We start from the raw sequence: 23,128 nt of genomic DNA, 5'->3' as shown, positions 1-23,128 counted from the left end.
ATTATTATACTATTGAAAAATATCTGTGTACAAGTGGTAGTTCAAACCTGTCAACTGTACTTAGTTCTGGATAGACAAAGTACCTTAGCCCATTTGGGCTGCTAGAACAGAATACCATAAACTGGGTAACTTATAAACAACAGAAATTTCTTACAGTTCTAGAGGCTGGGAAGTTCAAGATGAAGGCACCAACGGATTTGGTGTCTGGTGAGGACTCATTTCCTGGTTCAGAGTCATCTGTCTTCTTGCCATGTCTTCACATGGTGGCAGGGGCAAGGGAGTCTCTGAGGTCTCTTTTATAAGGGCACTAATCTCATTCATGAGGGCTCCATCCTCATGAGCTAATTACCTATCAAAGGCCCCACCTCCTAAGACCATCGTACTGAGATAATTTCAACATATGAATTTGGGGGGACACAAACATTCAGTCTATAGCAAGAAGTAAACAAAAAATCAAGAATATACAAAATGTGAACAACACTACAATCAACTCAATCTAATTCATAGTCTATCCAAGTGCACATGGAATATTCACCAAAATAGACCCTATTGTGGGCCATAAAACAAGTCTCAAACTTAAAACAATTCAAATCCTACAGAGTTTGTTTTCTGACAAAATGTTGAGTTAGAAATTAATAACAAGATTCCAGGAAAATCCATAAATGTTGGAAATTAAGCATTACACTTCTAAATAGCCCATAAACCAAAGGAGAAATTGTAAAGGGAATTAGACAATATTTTAAACTAGAAAAATTAAAAACACAATGTACCAAAATTTGTGGGATGCAGCTAACACAGTGCTTAGAGGTAAACTTACAGGTCTAAAGATTTATATTAGAAGAGAAAAATAAACATTACCTAAGCTTCAACCTAAAAAGATTTTTAAATGAGGAAATTAAACTCAAAGTATGCAGAAGAAAAAATAATAAAGAATGGCAAATGATATAAAAGGAAATAATCAAAACGTCAGGAAAAATGGCAACAAAAGTGGGTTCTTTGAGAAATTTAATAAAATTGATAAAACTCCAGCTAGACTGATGAAATAGAGTGAAACACAAATAATCAATACCAGGAATGAAAGAGAACATATCTCTACAGATTCCACATACATTAAAATGATAATGACAAAACATTATTAACTTCATTCTCATAATTTGAAAACTCAGGCTAACTGGATAAATTCCTTGGAACACACAAATTACCAATATTGACTCAAGAAGTAGAAAATCTAAATCACCATATATCTATTAAAGAAAGTGAATTTGTAATTAAATATCTTCCCACAAAGAAAACTCCAGATCTAGATGGCTGTCCTGGTGGTTTTATCAGACATTTAAGGAAGATATAATGCCAATCCTAAACAACCACTTTATAAACCTGGAGGAGGGGAACACAATTTCAGCCTCACTGTAAGAGACTAGCATAAACCTAATGTCAAAACCAGATAAAAACATCCAAGGAAAGAAAACTGCAGGCTAAAATGCCTCATGAACATTTTATGAAAAATCCTTAACACAATATTAGCAAATCAAACCGCACAAAATATTACAAAATACAACACATGACCAAGTGAGATTTATCACAGGAATGCAAGGTTGGTTAACATCCAAATACCAACTAATATAATTTGTCACATTAATAGAATAAGGTGGGTGGGGGAGAGCTATAATAATCTCAACAGGTGCTGAAAAATCTTTTGACAATTTAGAGAAGAAAAAAACCTCTCAAACTAGAAACAGAGGAAATCTACTTAAACCTAATATTATCTATGAGAAGCTTACAATTAACATGATATTAAATGCCTTCTCACTTAGATCAGGAAAAAGGCTGGAATGTCCAGTCTCACCAATTCTAGTACAGTGTTGCATAGAGGTTCTAGGCAGTATAGTAAGAAAAAGAAATGAAAGGCATATAAAAGGAATTTAAAGTGAAGCTACTTTTATTTGCAGACTACACAGCAGTGTACATAGAAAATCCTAAGGAATCCAAAACAAAAACTTATAGAACTAAGTGAATTTATCAGTGTCACAGGATACATAGACCTAAACATAAAAGCAAAAACTATAAGATGTCTAGGGGAAAAGGAGGAATATATTTTTGTGAACTTGGGCTAGATAAACTATTGTAGATAGGATATAGAATTCAGTAACCATTAGAAAACTGAAAAGTTGAACTTTATCAAAATGCTATTTTAAAAAAGATTTTTGCTTATCAAAAATACATTTTTAAATGATTAAGCAGGCTGTAAACTGAAAATATTCATAAAATCTGACAACGGGTATATAGAGATATATGTTATCTATCTTTATCTCTGTATCTTCTACAATAAAAAACAACCCACGCAATAAATAATGGCAGTTTCTTAAAGTATTGAACATATATTTAGTCCACAGCCAGCAATTCCATTCTAAGGTATTTACCTAAGAAAAATGAAAACACCTATCCACAAAAAGTCTTTTACAAAACTTAATCAGAGCAGCTTTTTTCACAATAGCCAAAAACTGGTAGCAGCCCAGGTGTTCATCAAGAGGTGAAAGAATGAACAAATTGTGTTGTATTCATTCAGTGGAATAATACTCAGCAATAAAAATGAACAAACCACTGATAGACAAAGCAAAAGTATTATGCCGAGAGAGAAGCCGTCACACAAACATACACATTGCTTGACTTCCTTTCCAAGAAGTTCTAGAAAAGGCAAAACATGATAGAAATCAGGACAGTAGGTATTTCTGAGAACTCAGAATGACAAAAAGGCCGCAATGGAGTTTTCTGGGGTTATCGAAATGTATTGATAAAAGTGTGGCTTACACGGGTATATATGTTTGTAAGACCTGTGCATTTCAGTGTATTTAAACCTTAATTTTACAAAATCTTAACTTTTATTTTTAGAAATGGATGATTTTAAAAACATCTTGAGAACGTAGAAAAGCTAAACAATCTTGAAAAAGAGTAAGATAAGGACTTACACTCACAGATTTCAAGACTTATTATGAAGCCATGGTAATCAAGACACTGTGGTGTTGGTAATGGAAGACACATAAATCAGTGGAACAGTGTCCAGAAAGATCCATGCTTATATAACCAACTGATTTGGGGTCAAGGAACCTAAGCAATTCAATGAGGGAAAACACAGGTTTTTTCAATAAATAGTACTGCAACAAACAGCCTGGGGCAAATCTATAAGGGGTAAAAATTAACTGTAATTCTTGCCTTACACCATACACAAAAGTTAATTCAACATGGATCATACAGATCAGTATAAAAGCTTAGAACAATAAAACTGCCAAAAGAAACCAAATGAGAATATCTTTGCAACTTTGAAGTAGATATGGATTTCTCAGACAGGAATGAAAAAGCATTCATCATAAGGGGAAAATCTGATACACTAGATTTTCTCAAAATTTTAAAAATTTATGAAAAGACATTATTACACTAGGCACAGATCAGGTGAAAATTCACAAATATATTCACAAAACATGTATCTGACAAGCCTCTGGATCTAAAATATACAAAGAACTTCTCAAACCTCAATCATAAAAAGACAACCCAATTTTTGAAATGAGTAAAAAGTCTAGAACAGGCAATTCACTAAAGAATACACATGAGGGACTTCCCTGGTGGTCTAGTGGTTAAGACTCCGTGCTCCCAATGCAGGGGGCACGGGTGTGATCCCACGTCACGTGGCCAAAAAAAAAATAAATCTATGTTATAAAAATACACATGAGTGTCCGATAAGCACATGGAGAAAAGGCTCAACAGCATTAGTCATCAAGGAAATGCAAATTAAAACAAAGATGATATACAATTATGCACACACTATAATGGCTGACATTTAAAAACTGGCAACATCAAATTCCGGTAAGGATGTGGAGCTACAGGACTCTGGTACAATAATATCAGGAAGGCAAATGGCCACTTCGGAAATCCGTCTAGCAGTTCCCCATAAAGTTAAGCATTTACCTGCCCTAGGACCCAGAAATTCCACTTCTACCTACAGGCGTACCTCAGAGATATTGCGGGTCCAGTTCCAGACCACCACCATAAAGCCCGTATCTCAGTAGAGCAAGTCATACAAGTTTTTGGTTTCCCAGCGCAGGTAAGGCAGTGCACTCAGTGGTCCGCGGATCTGTCTCTTGCTTCAACAATGTTTGAACAGAACAGACCCAGGGACACCCCCCTCCTCCAACTTCCGACCACACTCCAACCTTTTCTCCAGTAGTCACCTTCAGAACCAACCTCTACAGCTATCCTCAGCCTCTGGGACCAGCCAACACCATTTTTTGAGCTTAGCTCCTAATTGCCCGTCAACCATGAGCTCCCAGATTCATCAGAATTATTTCACCCAGGTGGAGGCTGCCATCCACTACCTGGTCTATGTGCATCTGCGGGCCTCCCGCACCTACCTCTCTCTGGGCTTCTATTTCGAACGCGACAATGTGGCTCTGGAAGCGTGGGCCACTTTGTCCGCGAACTGGCCGAGGAGAAGCTGGAGTGCTCTGAGCGTCTCTTGAAGATGCAAAACCAGCGCAGCAGCCGTGCCCTCTTCCAGGACTGCAAAAGCCGTCCCAGGATGAGTGGGGTAAAACCCAGGACGCTATGGAAGCCGCCATGGTCCTGGAGAAGAACCTGAACCAGGCTCTTTTGGATCTGCATGCCCTGGGTTCTGCCCGCGCAGACCCCCAGCTCCGCGACTTCCGGGAGAGTCGCTTCCTGGATGAGCAGGTGAAACTCATCAAGAAGATGGGTGCCCACATGACCAACCTCCGCAGGCTGCCTGGTCCCTAGGCTGGGCTGCGCCAGTATCTCTTCCCAAAGGCTCACCCTCAAGCACGACCAGGAGCCTCCAGAGCCCAGCAGCCTTTGAGGAGCCCCTCTGGCATCCCCCTGGTGAAGGCTTCTGCCTGAAGTCTTTCTCTGCAGCCACTAGGCAGCTTTTCAACCACCCTGGAGCCCTCTCCCAAGCGGTGGACCAAACGTAAACAATAAAGTTTTTTGCAGTAGCCAAAAAAAAGTCACGTTTATACTATACTGTAGTCTATTAAGTATGCAATACCACTATGTCTAAAAAAACAAGGTACATACCTTAGTTTTAAAATACTGCGAAAAAATGCTAATCATCATCTGAGCCTTCAGTGAGTCATAATCTTTTTGCAACAGTAACATCAAAGATCACTGATCACAGAGCGCAATAGCAAATATAATAATAATGAAAAAGCTTAAAATGTTGCAATAATTTCGAAAATGTGACACAGAGACATGAAGTGAGCAGATGCTATTGGGAAAGTGGCGCCAGCAGACTTGCTTGCTGCCGGGCTGCCACAAACCTTCTATTTGTAAAAAACCCAGTGCCTGCGAAGCACAATAGAGCTGAGTACAGTAAAATGAAGTCTGCCTGTATTTACTCAAGAGAAATGAAAATGTGCACAATAAGAGCTGAATAAGAATATCCATATCAGCTTTGTTCGTAATAGCCAAAAACTAGAAATAACCCAAATGTCCTTCAACAGGTGAGGGGATAAAAAACGGAGTTATAATCATACAACAGAAGTTACCCAGCAATAAAGAGGAATGAATTACTGACACATGCAACAACACAAATGAGCCTCAAAGACATGATGCTGAAAAAAGCCAGCTACAAAAGAATACATCCTGCACAATCTGATTTGTATGGAGTTCTAGAACAGGCAAAATTAATCTCTGTTGAAAGAAATCAGAGCAATGTTTTCCTGAGAGCCAGGAGGAAGTGGGTGGGGGAAGGATGGTCTGGAAGGAGCAGGTAGAATGTTTTGGGGGCGAGGGAAATGTTCTGTGTCTTGACAGAGATGTGGGTTACGTGGCAACATGCATTTGCAAAAACTCATTAAACTATAATCTTAAGATCTGTGCATTTCACTGCCTATTAATTATATGTCAATTAAACAAGTAAGGAGCTAACATTTTTTAAAGAAGAAGATACGGGGGGAAAAAGCATATACAAGAGCCTGAGAAAATATCAGGGTGCAGTTAAGCAGTGATTAATAATGGGTGGGCATCAATGAAAGGTACCATATCATGGTGAAATATTTGTTTTCTGTAAAATTTGGTTTTTGCTAATGATTCATTTTTCAATGTTATCTATGATTGCTTTAAGTAATTTCTCCTCCTTCCCTTTTTTTAGGCATGCTTACTTTGAAAAATATGTTAATTTTCTAGTAAGTTTGCAACACTTTCTTAAACATGTACAGTTGGTCAGCCAAGTCATAAGTCCACAGTCTGTCTTTACCACCTACCAAGTAGGCACCGTCACCCACCTGAGGCCCAGGTGGCCAAGGATAGACAGGAGAGCCCCTGAATGCTGAGCTGGCAGCTGTAATAGGACGCAATAAACACGACCACAGCACAGATCGTTCTCTGATTCACCCTGAGTTCTTTAGCTCAACAAATTGGGCCTTTTCTATGCTTTGGGCTCTAGTTTTCCTGAAACCATTTTCAGATGCTTTAAATATGGCAGTGTATCAAGAGGCAATGAAATAAACTTACATCAACTTAAGTGGTGGATGGCAAATTTAAGCTAACTGTAGAACATGCATTCAAAAAACAAATAACCAGAATGTTAGTTTGATTGTAGGGAGTGAACCATTTTTCTCAGTGGTGTGAGGGGTGGTCTCATCTCTCCCCCGTGTCTCTTCCATGGGCCTGGAAATTATCAAAGCAGGATCACAAAACGATTAGTTGCTGAGGTGGCTCAAATCAGAGATGAGACGGACCATTTTTGCATAGTAACTCCCAAGAAACTTACCATGGAGAGGCCCATATTCGCAAGGGGAGACACTGGCTGGTCTCTAAGATGCTCCATTAGTGGGATTTGACTCTCCACCCCTCACCACTCTCTTATTCATAGTGAAGCCAAATGATTGAATGTCATTGGTGATTAAAAGTGGTTGGGTCCTAGAGTAACAAGCGTGAGCATTAAAGGGCTTAACCTCTTGTAGCAACTGCAAGAGGTTGACTCCAAGAGTTCACCTTCAACCACCCACAGCTGTTGGAGAGCAAGTTAAATAGAGCGAGTGAGTCACACCTGAATCCTTCCCTCCCCCATCAAGCTGAAGCACGTAGACCCCGCACTACCCAAAGCACGGCCATGAGCCAGCAGCCTCAGCGTTACCTGGGAGCTTGTTAGAAATACAGGATATTGGGCCACACCCCAGACCTACAGAGTCTGCATTACTACAAAATTCCCATGTGATTCATGTGCACATTGAAATTTGAGAAATGCTGGTGGGAGTTCATCTGTTTATATTTAACAAACACATATATAGCATTTATTATGTGCCAGGCACTGTTCTACATGTGTTAGAAATATTAACAGATTTAATCCTCACAGCAACCTTCTGATTGTAGGTACTATTGTCATCTCCATTTCAAGGAAGAGGAATATGGGGCACAGAGAAGTTAAGCGACTTGCCCAAGGTCACACAGGTAGTAAGTGGCAGAGCTGGGATTTAAACCCTAGAAGCCTAGCTTCGGTGTCCGTGCTCTTAATCATTGCATTGTGTAGTTGAAATGATTCCAAGGAGAAATACAGGATTTTTGTTTTTACATTTTTCTGGGATCCATTTGTATCTCTACTTTTGTATTTGTATGTCTATAGTTAATTGTACTGTGATTTGATCGTGGACTTTTAACACACCAGTTTTTCCACCCTAAAGGGTGCAAGATTGGGGTACACTTATTTTAGGTGCCCTCCCCAAAAGAATATATTTCTCCTATATTCTGTGAAATGGCACTGCTTGCCTAGTTTTCCCATTGAGGGTTAGAGAACTTGGACACATATTCAGCTAAGCTTACTAGTCTTAAATATCCATCTTTACAAACCTGGAGGGATTCCTTTACTAATAACATAATGACAGGAAATGACTGAATCCACTATATGGAAAGCATTAAAAGAGTTTAGTATCTGATTTATGTTAACAAATATGCATCAGACAAACTACAACTAATAGCCAACATCACTGCTGTACATTTCTAGTACCAATTCCCTCCACCAAAGAATTAGTGGAACCCTCAGGTACATGTAGCTCAGGGAAACTAATCTGAAACAACATCAAAGTTGTCCATGTCTCACATACAAAGGAATAGACTATAGACCAATTACTTCCTGTAAGAAGATCTGTCTGTTAATCTCAATAAAGGGAATTGCTACACCTTTTAGTGTGGGATCTGCAAAATGCACACAATATCTTCCTGGATTGAATTCTGATCCTCTGCAGTGGTGGATCTTAAGTGCAGATCTTAAGATTTTGGCACCTTGAACACAAATCTTAGGCTGTGTGCTACATGAAAACTCTCCCTTGTTATATGGGAAAGCTATTCATGCTAGACTTCCTTCCTGCGTTACTTTGTGAAATGTCCCCCAGGTATGACCACTGTTAGCACTCCAGGTTCCCTTATGTTTGGGCAAAAGGCTCAAAGAGTATTTTTGATTGACTAGATTATTCCCTGAAGAACCTACTTGTTCTTGCCTGAGAACAAAGTTATGACCACAACCAATGGCCTCACTCCAAGTACACTTTCATCCTCATCATCATTTATATTGATGGCTCCTAAAAGTCTCCGAAAGACACTTTCTGAGAGGCAGCCTGGTGTAAGGCAGTAATTTAAAACTTTGCCTGCATATTAGAATGGCCTGGAGCACTTTTCAAAAATACCAATGACTAGACCCCACCCTGAGTTTCTGATTTAACTGGTCAGGGTGAAGCCTGAACTTTGAATTCCCACAACCACGGTCACTCTAAGAATTAAATGGGATACCGAAAATGAGACACCAAACGCAGTGACTGGCACAGCTATTTACTTGAAAATGCCAATTGTCCTCTGCCACCCGTGCCCTCCCAGTTTCTGCCGAGACAAAGGGAATCCCTAAAATATGGTTCTACTTCAGGGGTAGCCGAGCACATTGGAACAACTCATTATAGGAGAAAATGAGAGTCGGGGGCAGTGGGGGGGGGAGTAGCCAGCCACTGACAGGGGACCGAGACAGAAAGATTTTTTTTTAAATAAGTTTATTTATTTATTTATTTTTGGCTGCATTGGGTCCTCGCTGCTGTGCGCGGGCTTTCTCTAGTTGTGGTGAGCGGGGGCTACTCTTCGTTGCAGTGCGCGGGCTTCTCATTGTGGTGGCTTCTCTTGTTTTGGAGCACGGGCTCTAGGCATGCGAGCTTCAGTAGTTGTGGCATGCGGGCTCAGTAGTTGTGGCTCACGGGCTCAGTAGTTGTGGCGCACGGGCTTAGTTGCTCCATGGCATGTGGGATCTTCCTGGACCAGGGCTCGAACCCATGTCCCCTGCATTGGCAGGCGGATTCTTAACCACTGAGCCACCAGGGAAGCCCCAAAGATTTTGTTTAATGCAGGGCAAGAGGTCAGGAGAATGAAGCAAAAAAAAGTCAGATTTAGTAAAATCTGATCACCTGGAAATTTTTAAAGGGGTCATTGCCAACACTTGTGTGGCTGCATGGAGTACATTTCACTCACAAAAATTTAGGGGTGGAGGAGGCTCCATTTAGCTTATAATCTATATTTAAATAGAAAGTTCAAAGCTGAAGCTGGGGGCGAGAAAGAGGAGCTAATGGAAGTTAGGGAATCTTCTTGGGAGGAAACAGCTCTTCTCAAGTCTTAGACAATGTCCTGTCCTCTCTATACATCCCTCAGGGAAGAAAAATAGAGAGAGAAACAACTAACACATGACAAGCAACTTCATCACTTTAAATACCTTCAACAATAAAAACTGTTAGGGAAATATTCATCCATTTGTTCAACAAACATTTATTGAGCACCTACTAGAGTCAATCTCTGTGCTAAGAATAGTCTGATTTCATAAATGATGAACTAAAACTAAGTAACTTGTCTAAGAAGAGGAAATCACAAAACTGGGGCTCAATTTGAGGTCTGACCCCAAATAATATGTAGAGATGATTAGGTCCCCAGCCTTTGCTGGGAAATTTAGATGTGATATCCCTGGTTTGCAGCTCTTATGTCTGTTACTCCCTTCCTCTCCACCAACCCCAGCAAGTTTCCTGCTGTCTTACTTCGTATTTTACTTCAAGGATCAGCTAGTACATCCCCTTTTTCTACAGGCCTTTCCTGACTCCACACGAGTTGACTCTCCATTTGTAGACCTCTGGCAGCTTGTGAGTGCCTGTGTCATGGCAAAATTATTCTGCATTATGATTAATCACTTGTCTGTCTTCTCCACTGGACCATGAGATCCTCAAAGACAGGGGTTACTCATGATCCCTATTTCTTTTCCTAGGGCCCAGCATAATGCCTGATGAAGAACAGGAAGGAAGGGAGGGTGGAAGGAAGGAAGGAATTCAGTGAAGTCTTTCTAGAAGAGGTGAGCAACTGAGCTGGATATAGATTCGAATCAACGTGGGAGGGACTGAATGTTGGCTTCCACTTGCTGGAGGACAGGTTCAAGGAAAATCACAAGGAAAGGAATGTGGTGCCGTGTGGAGAGCACATCGGGACTACTATCCTCCACGGACGCAGGGTTTCAGGCCGAGCAGCGAAGCTAAGAATGTAAGGTCCGAGGATGTCTTGCAGGACTGACAAACACTCAGCCATCAGCCATGGGACGGGTATGAACTGAGCACCTACTATGAGCCAGGGGTTCTGCCCAGCAGAGGGAGAGAGACCAGCACAGGCCCTGCTGTCACGGAGCTCAGGGTTCCACAGGCTAAACCTGTTCTGAGAGAAGAAAAAGGAATCAATCAAGGTCCTCACCCAGGCAGTGATGTAATTTAAGTGGAGCCTGAGGGCCATTTATCTTGTTCAGAGTGAAGCAGGATCTGAGAGGAGGAAGGGGAGGGGGAGGGAGAGAAGAGGGAGAGAAGATGGGAAGAAAATGATGAGAAGCTCCAAATTAGACTCTTAACTCTGTGGGGGCAAAGTTGAATTCTGTATGGCCCAGTCTCATGTGTTTTGTGTATTCCAGCACCCAGGACAGTACCTGGCCATGACAGGTGCTCAAGAAATATTCGTGGAGTGAATGGGATGGGATGGGATGGGATGGGGTGGAATTTTACTGAATTGAAGCGAATTAAGGGAGAGCTGTAGAGGAGCCCTTAACTGGATGTCATGGTCCCTGGTGTCCAGTCCTTCCTGGCTCTGCCACTGACTAGCCAAGTCATCAGGCACTTTGATAGCTTCCCTGTTGTTTGTTGCCTCATCTGTGGGAGGTACGGGGGATTTCAATTTGTACCCTAGTTTTCCATAGAATTTGACTATTTCATATGGTCAAATTAAAGCCTGCAGAGCCAGCTAATTTGGGACAATGCTAAGTTAAATAAATATAAACAAGTCTCTTGACCATGAGACATCTCAGAGCCTTGAACATGCCTGGGTGAATTAGGAAGCCCCGAGAGGAAGATAACATATGCTGTGGTTCCCAATTCCTTTGACTACAGAACCCCAACCTTCATTTTTTGTTTTTCATTTTCTATCTTACAGAACCTCTCCAGCCCTAATGGCGTCATCCAATGATGTCATCTAATGATGTCATCCAACTTCACCAAGACAGGGATGGCCATGTGGATTTGGGGATTAGTGAACAGCCAGATTTAGCTGATGCAGCGAGTCTAGGTAGGAGGAGAGGAATCTCTTGTCTGTGGGATGGGGAAAGGGTGGTTGCAGGAGACCTGAAGGTCCAGTGAAGAAGTCCTTGATTTCCATGCGGGCTGAGACTTGGAATCTCACTCAAGAAAAGCAAGCCATCCTCTGTGTAAGACATTGATATTCTGGCATGGTTTTTAATTTCCCATCCCTGGGATTAGCTATGTCAGGGAGGAATCCTTTGGCGGCCTTCTCTCAACACATCCCGGAGCTTTTATTTTGTTACCAATTACCCTACATTGTATGCTTTCTTTGAGAATCATAACCGTGCGAATATTTGACAATTGAATGGTACGAACATCTTGAAATATACAGTTTTCCCCAGAGTTGCACTTCCTACTATAATCCGAGGTGATCTCTGTTGCCAGAAACACTCACGCCGTTAATGGATTTGGAGGGAAGATGCTAGTAATGAGATTTTCAAATGCGAATTGTTTTGCTTTCAAATACAGGGTGAAATCCAATGAAATATTACCTTCAACACGCTGGTGCAGTAAGTCCAGCTGATCAAATGAATGCTCGGTGTGTGCTTCGTGTAGGCCTTTTCTGTTCCAAACAAGAGCTAGAGGGGGATCAGTCTTATTTTTTCCTGGTAAGATGTATCCTTGATCCAGAAAGTTGTCTTCTGTATTTGAGGGCACACACTTGGCCTCTTCACATCTGCAATCTTGAGACGTTTATTTATTTCACTCACTCATTCAATAAAAATTGACGGGGAACCTACTACGTGCCAGGCAGCTTGGTACACTGAGTGGTACAGCAGTGAACAGTATTTTACAATATTTACAGATGTTTCTGTCATCACAGGGCCTACAACCTGGTGAGACACATACACACAATAGACAAGTAAACACAAACATTTAAATGTCAGGTGGCAGTAACAGCCTTGGAGAAAAATAAGCAAGGTGAGGGTTAGAGTATGATGGGGCAGCTCCTGTGTTAGCTAGGGTGCCAGGGGCTGCCCTTCCGCGGAGGTGACTACGGAGCAGAGACCCTGGAGAGAAGAGGAAACTGGAGGCCCATGGCTGCTCCAGACTCCAGAACGCTGGAGCGATAGCGCGGAGCTTCGGGTGCAGCTATGCCTGATTCCAGCATTGGATGCTCCTTCCACAGCATCATCCAGCCTCACTGGGAACCAGATAGAGAATCATCAGGGCAAGGCAAGAAGTTGGAGATGATGCCAGGATCTGAAGGAGGTGATGCCATAATACAAAGAAAGGAAATTCAGGCAGGGCTGGCAGGCAGGGCACAAGGAAGATGGGAAGTTGTGCTGGACCCCATCCATCTGGCCTGCCTCTCCCTGACACCCCACACTCAGCAGGTCAAAGCTGGGCTCCTCGTCCTTGCCCCAGAGCCAGCCCCTCTCCCTGACTTCTCCAGCTCCATGAAAGGTACCCAACATCTGCCTGGTCATCCAAGTGTGGCTGGCTCATCAAGCTCCTCACCACACCCCTGCCACCCCCGTTCCCTCCATGCTCCTCTTGTCACACCCTCCAGGCCTCCACAAATGACATTTGGGACACCTCCCCCAGCCCTCAACCCTGGAAGTTTAGAGGCTATGTCAAAACACCTATTGAACCACTCTGAGAGCACAGCCTTCTTGAATTTATAGTACAATCTCCTTTAAAGGGGCCAGCAGAAAAGAACCCAGAAAGGTGCCATTTCCAAATGGGGCCATTTGAGAAATGATAGCGATTGCTCCAGAAATACTTCTCCACCCCGCTGTTGTGCCGCCAGCTCACCCGGGATTCTCTGAAGCAATGGGATGCAGAGATCTGGGAGATGGAGCCGTCCTTTCAACAGAAAGGAAAGCTGGCCGAGGAATCCTTTCATTGTGGTTTCTGCGAGACTCTGCCTTTCATCTAGGTGAGTGGTGAGTCCGAAGGAAGAGAAGTGGCTCTATTGAAGTGACGCCTCTGAAATGGATGCTGGGTATTAACGGAGCAAATGCCTCTTGGAAAGGAGGTGAAAGCTCAGCCAGAGAGAGTACTTTGCATTTGGGTGGGCGAGGGCAGAACATGCTGGAGCCCACAGGAGGGGAGGTCTGGAGAGGAAAGGGCTTGGTGCAACTGGCCCTGCGGGTGCTGCTACAGAGGCCCTCGGCCCACCCTAGGGGTCACTGCCAACATTCCTACACACGGCAGCATCTCCCTGCATCTCTCTGCCTGAGGGTTTTTGCTGGCTGCAGGAGCATGCTTGGCCCGCGTAAAAAATAAGCCAGAGTGCAGGGGAGTTACCAATGAGACCCTCAACCAATGAGGGGTAAGAGCTGGTGGATAAATGCCTCAGTTCCCTTGCCCCTCGGTGAGACAATCCTAGGTGTGTTCCACACACACTCTAGAGGGTCCCCAGTGAGAATGGACCCAATTATTAGCGTTGCTCTCTTCCCTGTCTGGCCTCCCCACTCCCTCACAGTGCATTTTGGGATCGCATCACAGATAAACCTCATGTACCCATCTCTGTCTTAGGATCTGCTTTTAGGAAGAACCAAGCTAAGACAATGGGGAAACCAGCCCAGTAGTAAGAAAGCCCCCAGCAGCCTGAGGTGTCCAAATGGGCTTCCTTCTGGCAGGTATCAGTATCAAAGGACAGCCAATCCCAGGGCTGTGGGGAGAAAGGTAATGAGCCTCTATGAGAAGGAATTAAATAGACTCCAGAGAAGGTGCCTTGCCAATGTAACCCTGTCAATAAAGTTTGGGTGCCCCAAAGGTTCCCAAGAGACATACACACTCAAGAACCCTGTATTGGTAAGCTAGGGCCGCCTCTGGAGGCTAGAAATCTGAAAGCAAAGTATTGGTAGAGTCGAATTCTTCTGAGACCTCTCTCTTTCGCTTGAAGATGGCCATCTTCTCCCCATGTCTTCATATGGTCTTCCCTCTGTGTGTGTCTGTGGCCTAATCTCCTCTTCTGATAAAGACACCAGTCCTATTGGATTAGGGCCCACCCATATGTTTACCTTAATCCCCTCTTTAAAGGCCTTATCTATTGGGCTGGCCAAAAGATTCTTTCGGTTTTTTCCATAAGATGCCTCTAGTGGCACTTAATTGTCTTTAACTTCATTCAAAACAATTTTGTTAGATTGTATGTGACAGCTGTCATATCAGCGTGCATTTTTAAAAAGACTTACCAAAATTGTTGAAATTTGTGTAGCCATTTTTTAAAAAATTTTTTTTTAATTTTATTTATTTATTTTTGGCTGCGTTGGGTCTTTGTTGCTACACACGGGCTTTCTCTAGTTGCGGCGCATGGGCTTCTCATTGCGGTGGCTTCTCTTGTTGCAGAGCACAGGCTCTAGGCGCACAGGCTTCAGTAGTTGTGGCACATGGGCTCAGTAGTTGTGGCTTACAGGCTCTAGAGCTCAGGCTCAGTAGTTGTGGCGCACGGGCTTAGTTGCTCCACGGCATGTGGGATCTTCCTGGACCAGGGCTTGAAACCGTGTCCCCTGCGTTGGCAGGCGGATTCTTCATCACTGCGTCACCAGGGAAGTCCCCTGTGTAGCCATTTTAATATTGAAGATGGAAGAAAAAAAGCAACTTTTTTGGCATATTATGCTTTATTATTTCAAGAAAGGTAAAAACACAACCGAAACACAAATAAAAGATTTGTGCAGTGTATGGAGAAGGTGCTGTGACTGATCGAACGGGTCAGAAGTGGTTTGTGAAGTTTCGTGCTGGAGATTTCTCGCTGGGCGACGCTCCACGGTCGGGTAGACTAGTTGAAGTTGACAGCGATCAAATCGAGACATTCATTGAGAACAATCAATGTTATACCACGCAGAAGATAGGCAACATACTCAAAATATCCAAATCAAGAGTTGAAAATCATTTGCACCAGCTTGGTTATGTTAATCGCTTTGATGTTTGGGTTCCACATAAGTTAAGCAAAAATAACCTTCTTGACCATATTTCCACATGTGATTCTCTACTTCCACGTAATGAAAATGTTCCGTTTTTAAAACAAATTGTGACGGGTGATGAAAAGTGGATACTGTACGGTAATGTGGAATAGAAGAGATCGTGGGGCAAGCGAAATGATCCACCACCAACCACACCAAAGGCCGGTCTTCATCCAAAGAAGGTGATGTTGTGTATATGGTGGGATTGGAAGGGAGTCCTCTATTGTGAGCTCCTTCTGGAAAACCAAATGATTAATTCCAACAAGTACTGCTCCCAATTAGACCATCTGAAAGCAGCACTCGACGAAAAGCGTCCAGAATTAGTCAACAGAGAATGCATCATCTTCCATCAGGATAAGGCAAGACTGAATGTTTCTTTTATGACCAGGCAAAAACGTTTACAGCTTGGCTGGGAAGTTCTGATTCATCTGTCGTATTCACCAGACATTGCACCTTCGGATTTCCATTTATTTTAGTCTTTACAAAATTCTCTTAATGGAAAAAATTTCAATTCCCTGGAAGACTGTAAAAGGCACCTAGAACAGTTCTTTGCTCAAAAAGATTAAAAGTTTTGGAAAGATGGAATTATGAAGTGGCCTGGAAAATGGCAGAAGGTAGTGGAACAAAAGGGTGAATACGTTGTTCAATAACGTTCTTGGTGAAAATGAAGAATGTGTCTTTTATTTTTACTTAAAAACCGAAGGGACTTTTTGGCCAACCCATACAAACACTGTCACATTCTGACGTACTAGGGCTAGGACTTCAACTCATGGACTGTGTATGAGAGGGGACACAATTCAGCTCATAACAGACCCAAGAGATGCCCACTTCCCAGCTGAACAAAGAAGGACTCTGAATCCACCATCTGTGAGGTTCCTGGATGTGACAGCTCTTGGTTAGAGCGCAAAGCGACAAAGCATAATGAGGCCTGAAATGAGCCTGTCAGAAATGAGGAGGTGGCAGGAAGGGAGGCTGTGAAGTCTAAGCCACGGCAACTATTTGACCCACCCGTGGGTTGGGTTCTATTTCTAAGGAAATGAGCTCATTATGGTTAAATCTTTTTCCAGCTCCTGGTTGATTCATGAAGTGGTTTTGAATGTTGATAATCACTTCATGAATCACTGACAAACACGAGAGCCAAATACCTGGCACTTGGATTGCTATCTCTCCTGATGAGCATTCCTGTCATGACGTGGGGTGTCCCCCCTCCCAGCAACCAGGCGTGCAGATGAGAGGAGTCCTCGTTCATGTGCCGAAGTCTCCTGCTTCAGTCATTCCGCCCCAGCCATTTTGTCAGGCACTGACTCACCCCAAATATTTAATGATCATTAATGAGTTAATTCTGCAAGGTTCACTTTGAAACCCTCATGACATTGGGCATGAAGGGATCAGGCATCAAAGTCCTGCAACACCGTTTCCGGGGGGAGTAAAATGGTGTCTCTCAGAGCGTGTCATGGTGTCCAAAGGAGAATCTGCTTCAGCCCAGACTGCAAACGAGACATGGCCACTGCCTCAGGCAAAGTGAGAATACCTATCTCTCAGGCAGACCATAGTCCTCAAAGAAACAGAAACTGAGGGATCAGACTGGAGAGAGATACAAGAGAGCCACCATGTTGCATTTGGCTATTAGAGAGGATACTGGAGAGACACAAAAGATGCAGCCTCCAAACCTAAAATCTTTTTGAACACTTGAGACATAAAGACCAGCTGCTCAGAAGCAGAGGCAGACAGATGTTCCTACCAGACACCTGCCCACTTCACTCCCTCACTTCGTTCTCCTCACCTCACCTGCCTGGCCACCCCTCAGAAGAGCTTCTGCAGGCACCTCTGCTGCCCTTTCCTGACAGACTGTCCTCCACAGCACTTATCACCACCCACCACCTTCTAGATCCGTCTATTGGCTTATCTTCTGTCTCCCCCACCAGTAAGTAAGCTCCACAAGGCAGGGATCTCGGTCTGTTCTGTTCTCTGCTGCAGTCCCACAACCTAAAAGAGTGCTCGGGATACAGAGTAGGTGCTTAATAAATATTTGCGGGAAAAGTGAGTGTGACAAGAACCATGTTGAGCGTAAGGAAGAGAATCTGTAGAACGTGAAAGAAGAGGAATGTTGTCTGAGTGATCGCTTCTCTCTCTACCCCCGCTGCATATTTATGGTCTTTTGAATCCTTGGTAAGGAGGAAGGGGTTCATCGTACCCAAGTTGGTATCCAGTTCTCATGCCCATGTGGACTCAGGCACCCTCAACATATCATGTCAAAGCCTTCGTTAAGTCTGAGGAGAAGATCTCCCTCAGATGTTGTGACAGAACCATGTTTGGGTAGATCCCAAATGACTTCTGGAGTCCAGACCCTCCTGGGTCCCCCTTCTTTACAAGGTTTATTTGTGTTTGGCTGTGCTGTGGGAGAATCTCTACATGCTATTCAAAATCCAATAATGGTTTTGCTGAAAAAGCCCATCCAGACTATCTACTCCCTCTTCACTGGAAAAGGAACTCCGAAGGCTCAGAGAGGGAAAGTAGTTAACCCATGTTCACACAGATCGCAGTAGAATCAGGACAGAAACCAAAGCCTTCTAATCCCCATGGTAGAGTGTATGCTTCCACCCTAAGCTATCCGCCTACCTTCCAGAGTTGAAGAATTTAACTGTGAGGAAGGAAATAACTGAGCATCCCAACTCAGCTTGTATGTAGACTAGAAGAAACCAGGTGGGTTAGATCACAGATTTCTGGGGCCTCTGGTTTGCCTTAAAGCACCATATATTTGACATAGAAGGTGCCCTGGAGGACATCTCACCCAAGTGCCCCATTGTAAGATGGGCAAATAGGAGTTCAGAAAGTCACACAGGAAGGGAGTTAAAAGAGGTAGGGCCAGACCTCTAGCCCCTGCCCTCAGTTTAGGCCATTTTTAATCTCATCTTACCAACTTGAACAGCAACTACAGATGTGGGAAGAAAAAACCTTAAGTGTCATTTTGCCCAAATGCCCATTTTCCAGATGAGGAGACTGAGGTTGAAAGGACCAGGTGAGTGTCAAAGTCTGGAGCCTAGGTCTAGACTTCCTTTCCCCACTGCCATCCTCACTGGGGGAATAAGCAGGGCCTCCAGACCATACTTTGAGGGCTGCTGAGGACACTACCTAATGTCCATGGGCCTTGGAGTCTGGAAGATGTGGATTCCAGTCCCAGCTCTGCTCCATGCCGGCTGGGTGACCTCAAGTGAGTCACTTCACCACCTGGGCCCACAGTTTCCTCGAGTTCTTAAGTGTCTTAGAAATGTCAAAATATGACCAGCTCTGTGAATTGCCAAGCACAGAATAGGCACTCTGTGTCCGTGTCCTTTTTTCCTGTGCCTTTTGCTCTCCACCTTTTATCCCATTGGGTAGTGAGATCTTCATTCCTTTAACGTAACTATTTCTGTTCGTGTTAAAATGGGAACAAAGAAGTGTCTGTAAGTCAGGGGGCATTTGAACTGGGCCTTGAAGGATGAGTGGGAATTTTCTAGGTAGACAAGCGGGGGAGAGAATTCCAGGATGATAGAATCACTTATACAAAAGCATATAGATCCGAGAAAAGGAAACCCTCACAAGAGCCTGAAGGGGAGGAAACCTGGGGTGGGGTGACTTGGCTGAGATGAGAAAAAGCAAGGTCCCTGTGGAATAGCTGTGGGAGGCCTGGAATGCCACACCCAAGAGACTTCGTGGAAGTGATGGGGAAGGATGTGATGTGTTTCAGGGGAGAAATGATGAATTTCTTTGAAAGGTCACTCACTCGAGGCAGCAGCTAGAAAGATGAAGGGTTGGAAAGAGAGAAGGAGGTGAAGCAACCACTGAAGAGAGTTTTGGCGAAAGCCCAGCTGGTATACAAAGAGCCCAGGGCTTAGAAGGCCAGGGTGGAGGGTGAATGGCTGAGGCAGATGGATGGGGCCTCCCGCAGGCTGCCTGTCCCCTCTGCACGCCCCTCACTGTGACCTCAGAGGTGATGTCTCAAGCAGAGGGCTGTGCCCCACTCCCCAAGCCAGCAGGAGATGCCCCACAAGTGCCCTCCTTCCCTCATCACCCTCTCCCCTCGCGCTTCCTGGTACCTGGCAGCCAGTCTTCCCCAGCTTTATTTTTTTTCTTTTCCTGTAACATATCTAGCATCTCTTCTTTGTCATTTCAAAGTACCGTCCAACAGAGCTCAGACTGGCATCCCTCATCCTCCCACCAGCCTCCGGAGCTCCTCCGTCGTCCCTCCAGAAACCACGGCACAAGCACTCTTTACACACAGCCTCCTCATCAACGGAGCCCTTATCTCCATCTGGTTTTCAGCTTAAAATAAGTTTCTAAAAACCCTCATCTACAAACAGCCCCCCTCTTTGCAATAATATCCAGGTTGTATTTTCAGCCATTGTCTCTTTAGACCAGGGACTGCATTTGATTAAATCACGTGGTACGTGTATTTGCCGACCCCTCCCAGCCTGCATCAGCCTTTGATGGGAACTATCTTATCTGTAATCAGTTTACCGGGTTATGGACCCAAATTTCCTCTGCAAAACATCAGGCTGGGAGGCTTCGCTCACCCCTCCTCCTAGGAATGTAGCTAGGCTTTGATAAACCTGAGATTCCACTTCCTAGAACTTCAGAGTCCAACAGAGCCTTGGTTCCAATCCAACACTCACCATCCCAGGGCAAAGCTAATTTTAAGTTTTATTTCAACACACTGTAAGATGACCACGGTGTTCAGCAAGACGGAAGAGATGATTTCAACAAACAATGATTGTAAACCTACAATGTTCCAGCTGTTTAAGATGAGCATAGATTGACTTCCTGTGGCTCACATCTGGGTGGGGGCTGGGAGAAAGATTGAACAATAAATTGTTTACCATTTGATGTGATAAGTGCAATATTATGAGTATGGGAAAGGTATTCAGCTGACTTGGTGATACCTGCTCTGTGTTTTTTGTTAAAAAACACAAAGGTGGGCATTTTTTTTAATTTTAAAAAATACAGTAAAAACCCAATGCTAGTGAAGTTATGGTAAGATTTATAAGAGAGCAATGAGAAAATACACTCAAAGAATCAGAATAGCGAGCATAACATCCCCCCCACCCCACCCCCATAATCACGCTCCTAGGAATTTATCCTAAGTTACAAGTCAAAAAAAAAAAAGATACTTAAGGATGTTCAATATATTGTTTTCTAATAGAAATGGTAACTGAGATACATCAGCTCAAGGATATAGTATGTAGTTATTTAAATTAATTATGGAGACTAGTCATTAGAACTCTGTTTGGGATCTAATTTCAAGCAAAAGAAAGAACACACAAAGTTACCTTCAATAACTGCCTGTGGGGACTTCCCTGGTGGTTCAGTGGTTAAGACTCTGCACTTCCAATGCAGGGGGCACAGGTTCGATCCCTGGTCGGGGCACTAAGATTCCACATGCCGTGGGGTGTGGCCAAAAAGTGTGAAAAAAAAAAAAAAAAACCTGCCTGTGGATTCTGCACTCAATGTCCTCACTTTCTACTGGGTTTCGCTTTGAACACCAGTAGTCTGAAGGGTCCTTCTCTCCATGCTCCCATTCAACTCTCAGAACAACCCTGTGACTCTGATATTGTGCTCCCATCTTACAGATAAGGTAATGAGGCTCAGAGAGGCTTAAATGACAGGCACGCAACATCTAACTCAAGGAGCTCTAACCTAGGTCTCCTAACTCCACATCCAGGGCTCCTTCCTGATTTCCATCATCTAGCCAGGTCTGAGGACCAGGAAGAACCACTAATGCTATGGGTGGGCAGTGAGATATTGGGACCATCTGTCTGCTGCTGGAAAAGGCCATGAAGAAGGCCACAACTCCTCACAAGAACACCTGGATATGTCTTTGTCCCAAGACATCTGAGCCGGCCAGTGGGGATGGAGAGGGTGCCTTTTCCAGCCAAACCACAGCTGCTAAAGATGAGCTTGCTGATAGGAAAAGCATGTAACCAACATGCATCAATTTATGCAACTATATATCAGGGCTAGGCAATGGGAGGCAGGGACAGAGGGACTGAAATAACCATCTTTGCTGCCCCATTGCTGAGTAACCACCAAAAGCAGGCATTTAAGAGTGTGTTCATCCATTCATCCATTGATGGACACTTAGATTGTTTCTACATCTTGGCTATTGTAAATAATGCTGTAATGAACACTTAGGAGCACAGATATATCTTTGAGATCCTGATTTCCATTCTTTGGGACAAATACCCAGAAGTGGACTTGCTGGATCATATGTAGTTCTCTTTTTAATTTTTTGAAGAACGTCCATACTATTTTTCATAGCAGCTGCACCATTTTACATTCCCAACCACAAGGGTTCCAATTTCTAAATGCATACAAAGGAATATTATTCGGCCTTGAAAAATAAGGAAATCCTGCCATGTGAGACAAAATGAACACAACTTGAGGTCGTGCTAAGTGAAATAAGCCAGCCACAGAAAGACAAATACTGTATAATTCCACTTATACGAGGCATCTAAAATAGTCAAACTCAGAGAAGCAGAGAGCAGAATGGTGGTTTCCAGAGGCTGGGGGAGAGGGAAATGGGGAGTTGCCATTCAACAGGTATAAGGCTTCAGTTAAGCAAGACAAATAACTTCTAGAGCTCTGCCATACGACATCGTGCCCATAGTTAACAATACCATATTGTACACTTCAAACTTTAAGAGAGTAGATCTCATGTTGTGTTCTTATCATACACACAAAAAACCAGAGTACGTACATCCGAGTTAGGTAGACACCTAGACACCTGAGCTTACCTCTGTTTTCCCCTTCACTTGCTGTGGTGACCTTGGGCAAGTCCATCAATCGCTCTGTGTCTCTGTCTCCTCATCTGTAAAATAAGGAGAATAATAGTACTTACCTCACAGAATTATCATGAAGTTCAATGTTTTTCTGATATTAATAAGCTTAGAAGAGTTCCTAGAATATACTAGGACAGACATCATCTTAAGTGCTGTATATCCACTTCTCAACTTATCCTCAAGACTCCCTGTAAGGAAGAAACTGTGGTTTCCATTTTACAGGTGAGGAGACTGAGGCTGTGGGAGCTTAAGGTTATTTGCAGCAGCACATGCATGAGGGACCAGTGAATGGCATCGACAGTAGGCCCTGCCAAAGTATGGAGAAGGAAGAGATCCTGCTGGTTATGTATCCCTGGAAGGCTTCCTGAAGGAGATGGCATGGCATCTGAGCTTTAAAGAACATGGAAGATGTGAACCAGTGTTTTGAGTTGCTGATGGTGGGGACAAAGCACAGTGTTGAGAGGATGGATGGAAGTTCAAGAATAAAGAGACCAGTAGAATAGGCCTATTCTGTCCTGGGCCTCGAATGCCTGGCCAAGGTGTCTGAAGATGCTTCCTTGGCAGTGGTGAGTCAGAAAGGCTGTGGGGAAGGAGTGGAAACAGTGTGTAAGGACGATCATCCATTCACCTGGTCAACATGGGTCCATCAGGAACCCACTTCAAGTGCCAGTTTATACCCCTGACCTCTCTCTCCACCATTCCCTCCTCTGAACAGGCTCTGAGTGAGGCTGAAGGCAGAAACCAATGAGACACAGTCCCAGCAGTCAAG

The 23,128-nt window shown here is 43.6% G+C and overlaps 1 pseudogene; it reads left to right on the top strand.

Annotated features, from left to right (window-relative positions):
- Positions 1-4,310: 4,310 nt before the first annotated feature.
- LOC133077628 (ferritin light chain-like) lies at positions 4,311-4,864 on the top strand (annotated as a pseudogene).
- The last annotated feature ends 18,264 nt before the right edge of the window (positions 4,865-23,128 follow it).

Source organism: Eubalaena glacialis, chromosome 18, assembly GCF_028564815.1.
Source record: "Eubalaena glacialis isolate mEubGla1 chromosome 18, mEubGla1.1.hap2.+ XY, whole genome shotgun sequence".
NCBI classification, from domain to species: Eukaryota; Metazoa; Chordata; class Mammalia; order Artiodactyla; family Balaenidae; genus Eubalaena; species Eubalaena glacialis.
The sequence above is the reverse complement of the archived record's forward strand: the minus strand, read 5'-3'. Positions and strand labels throughout refer to the sequence as shown.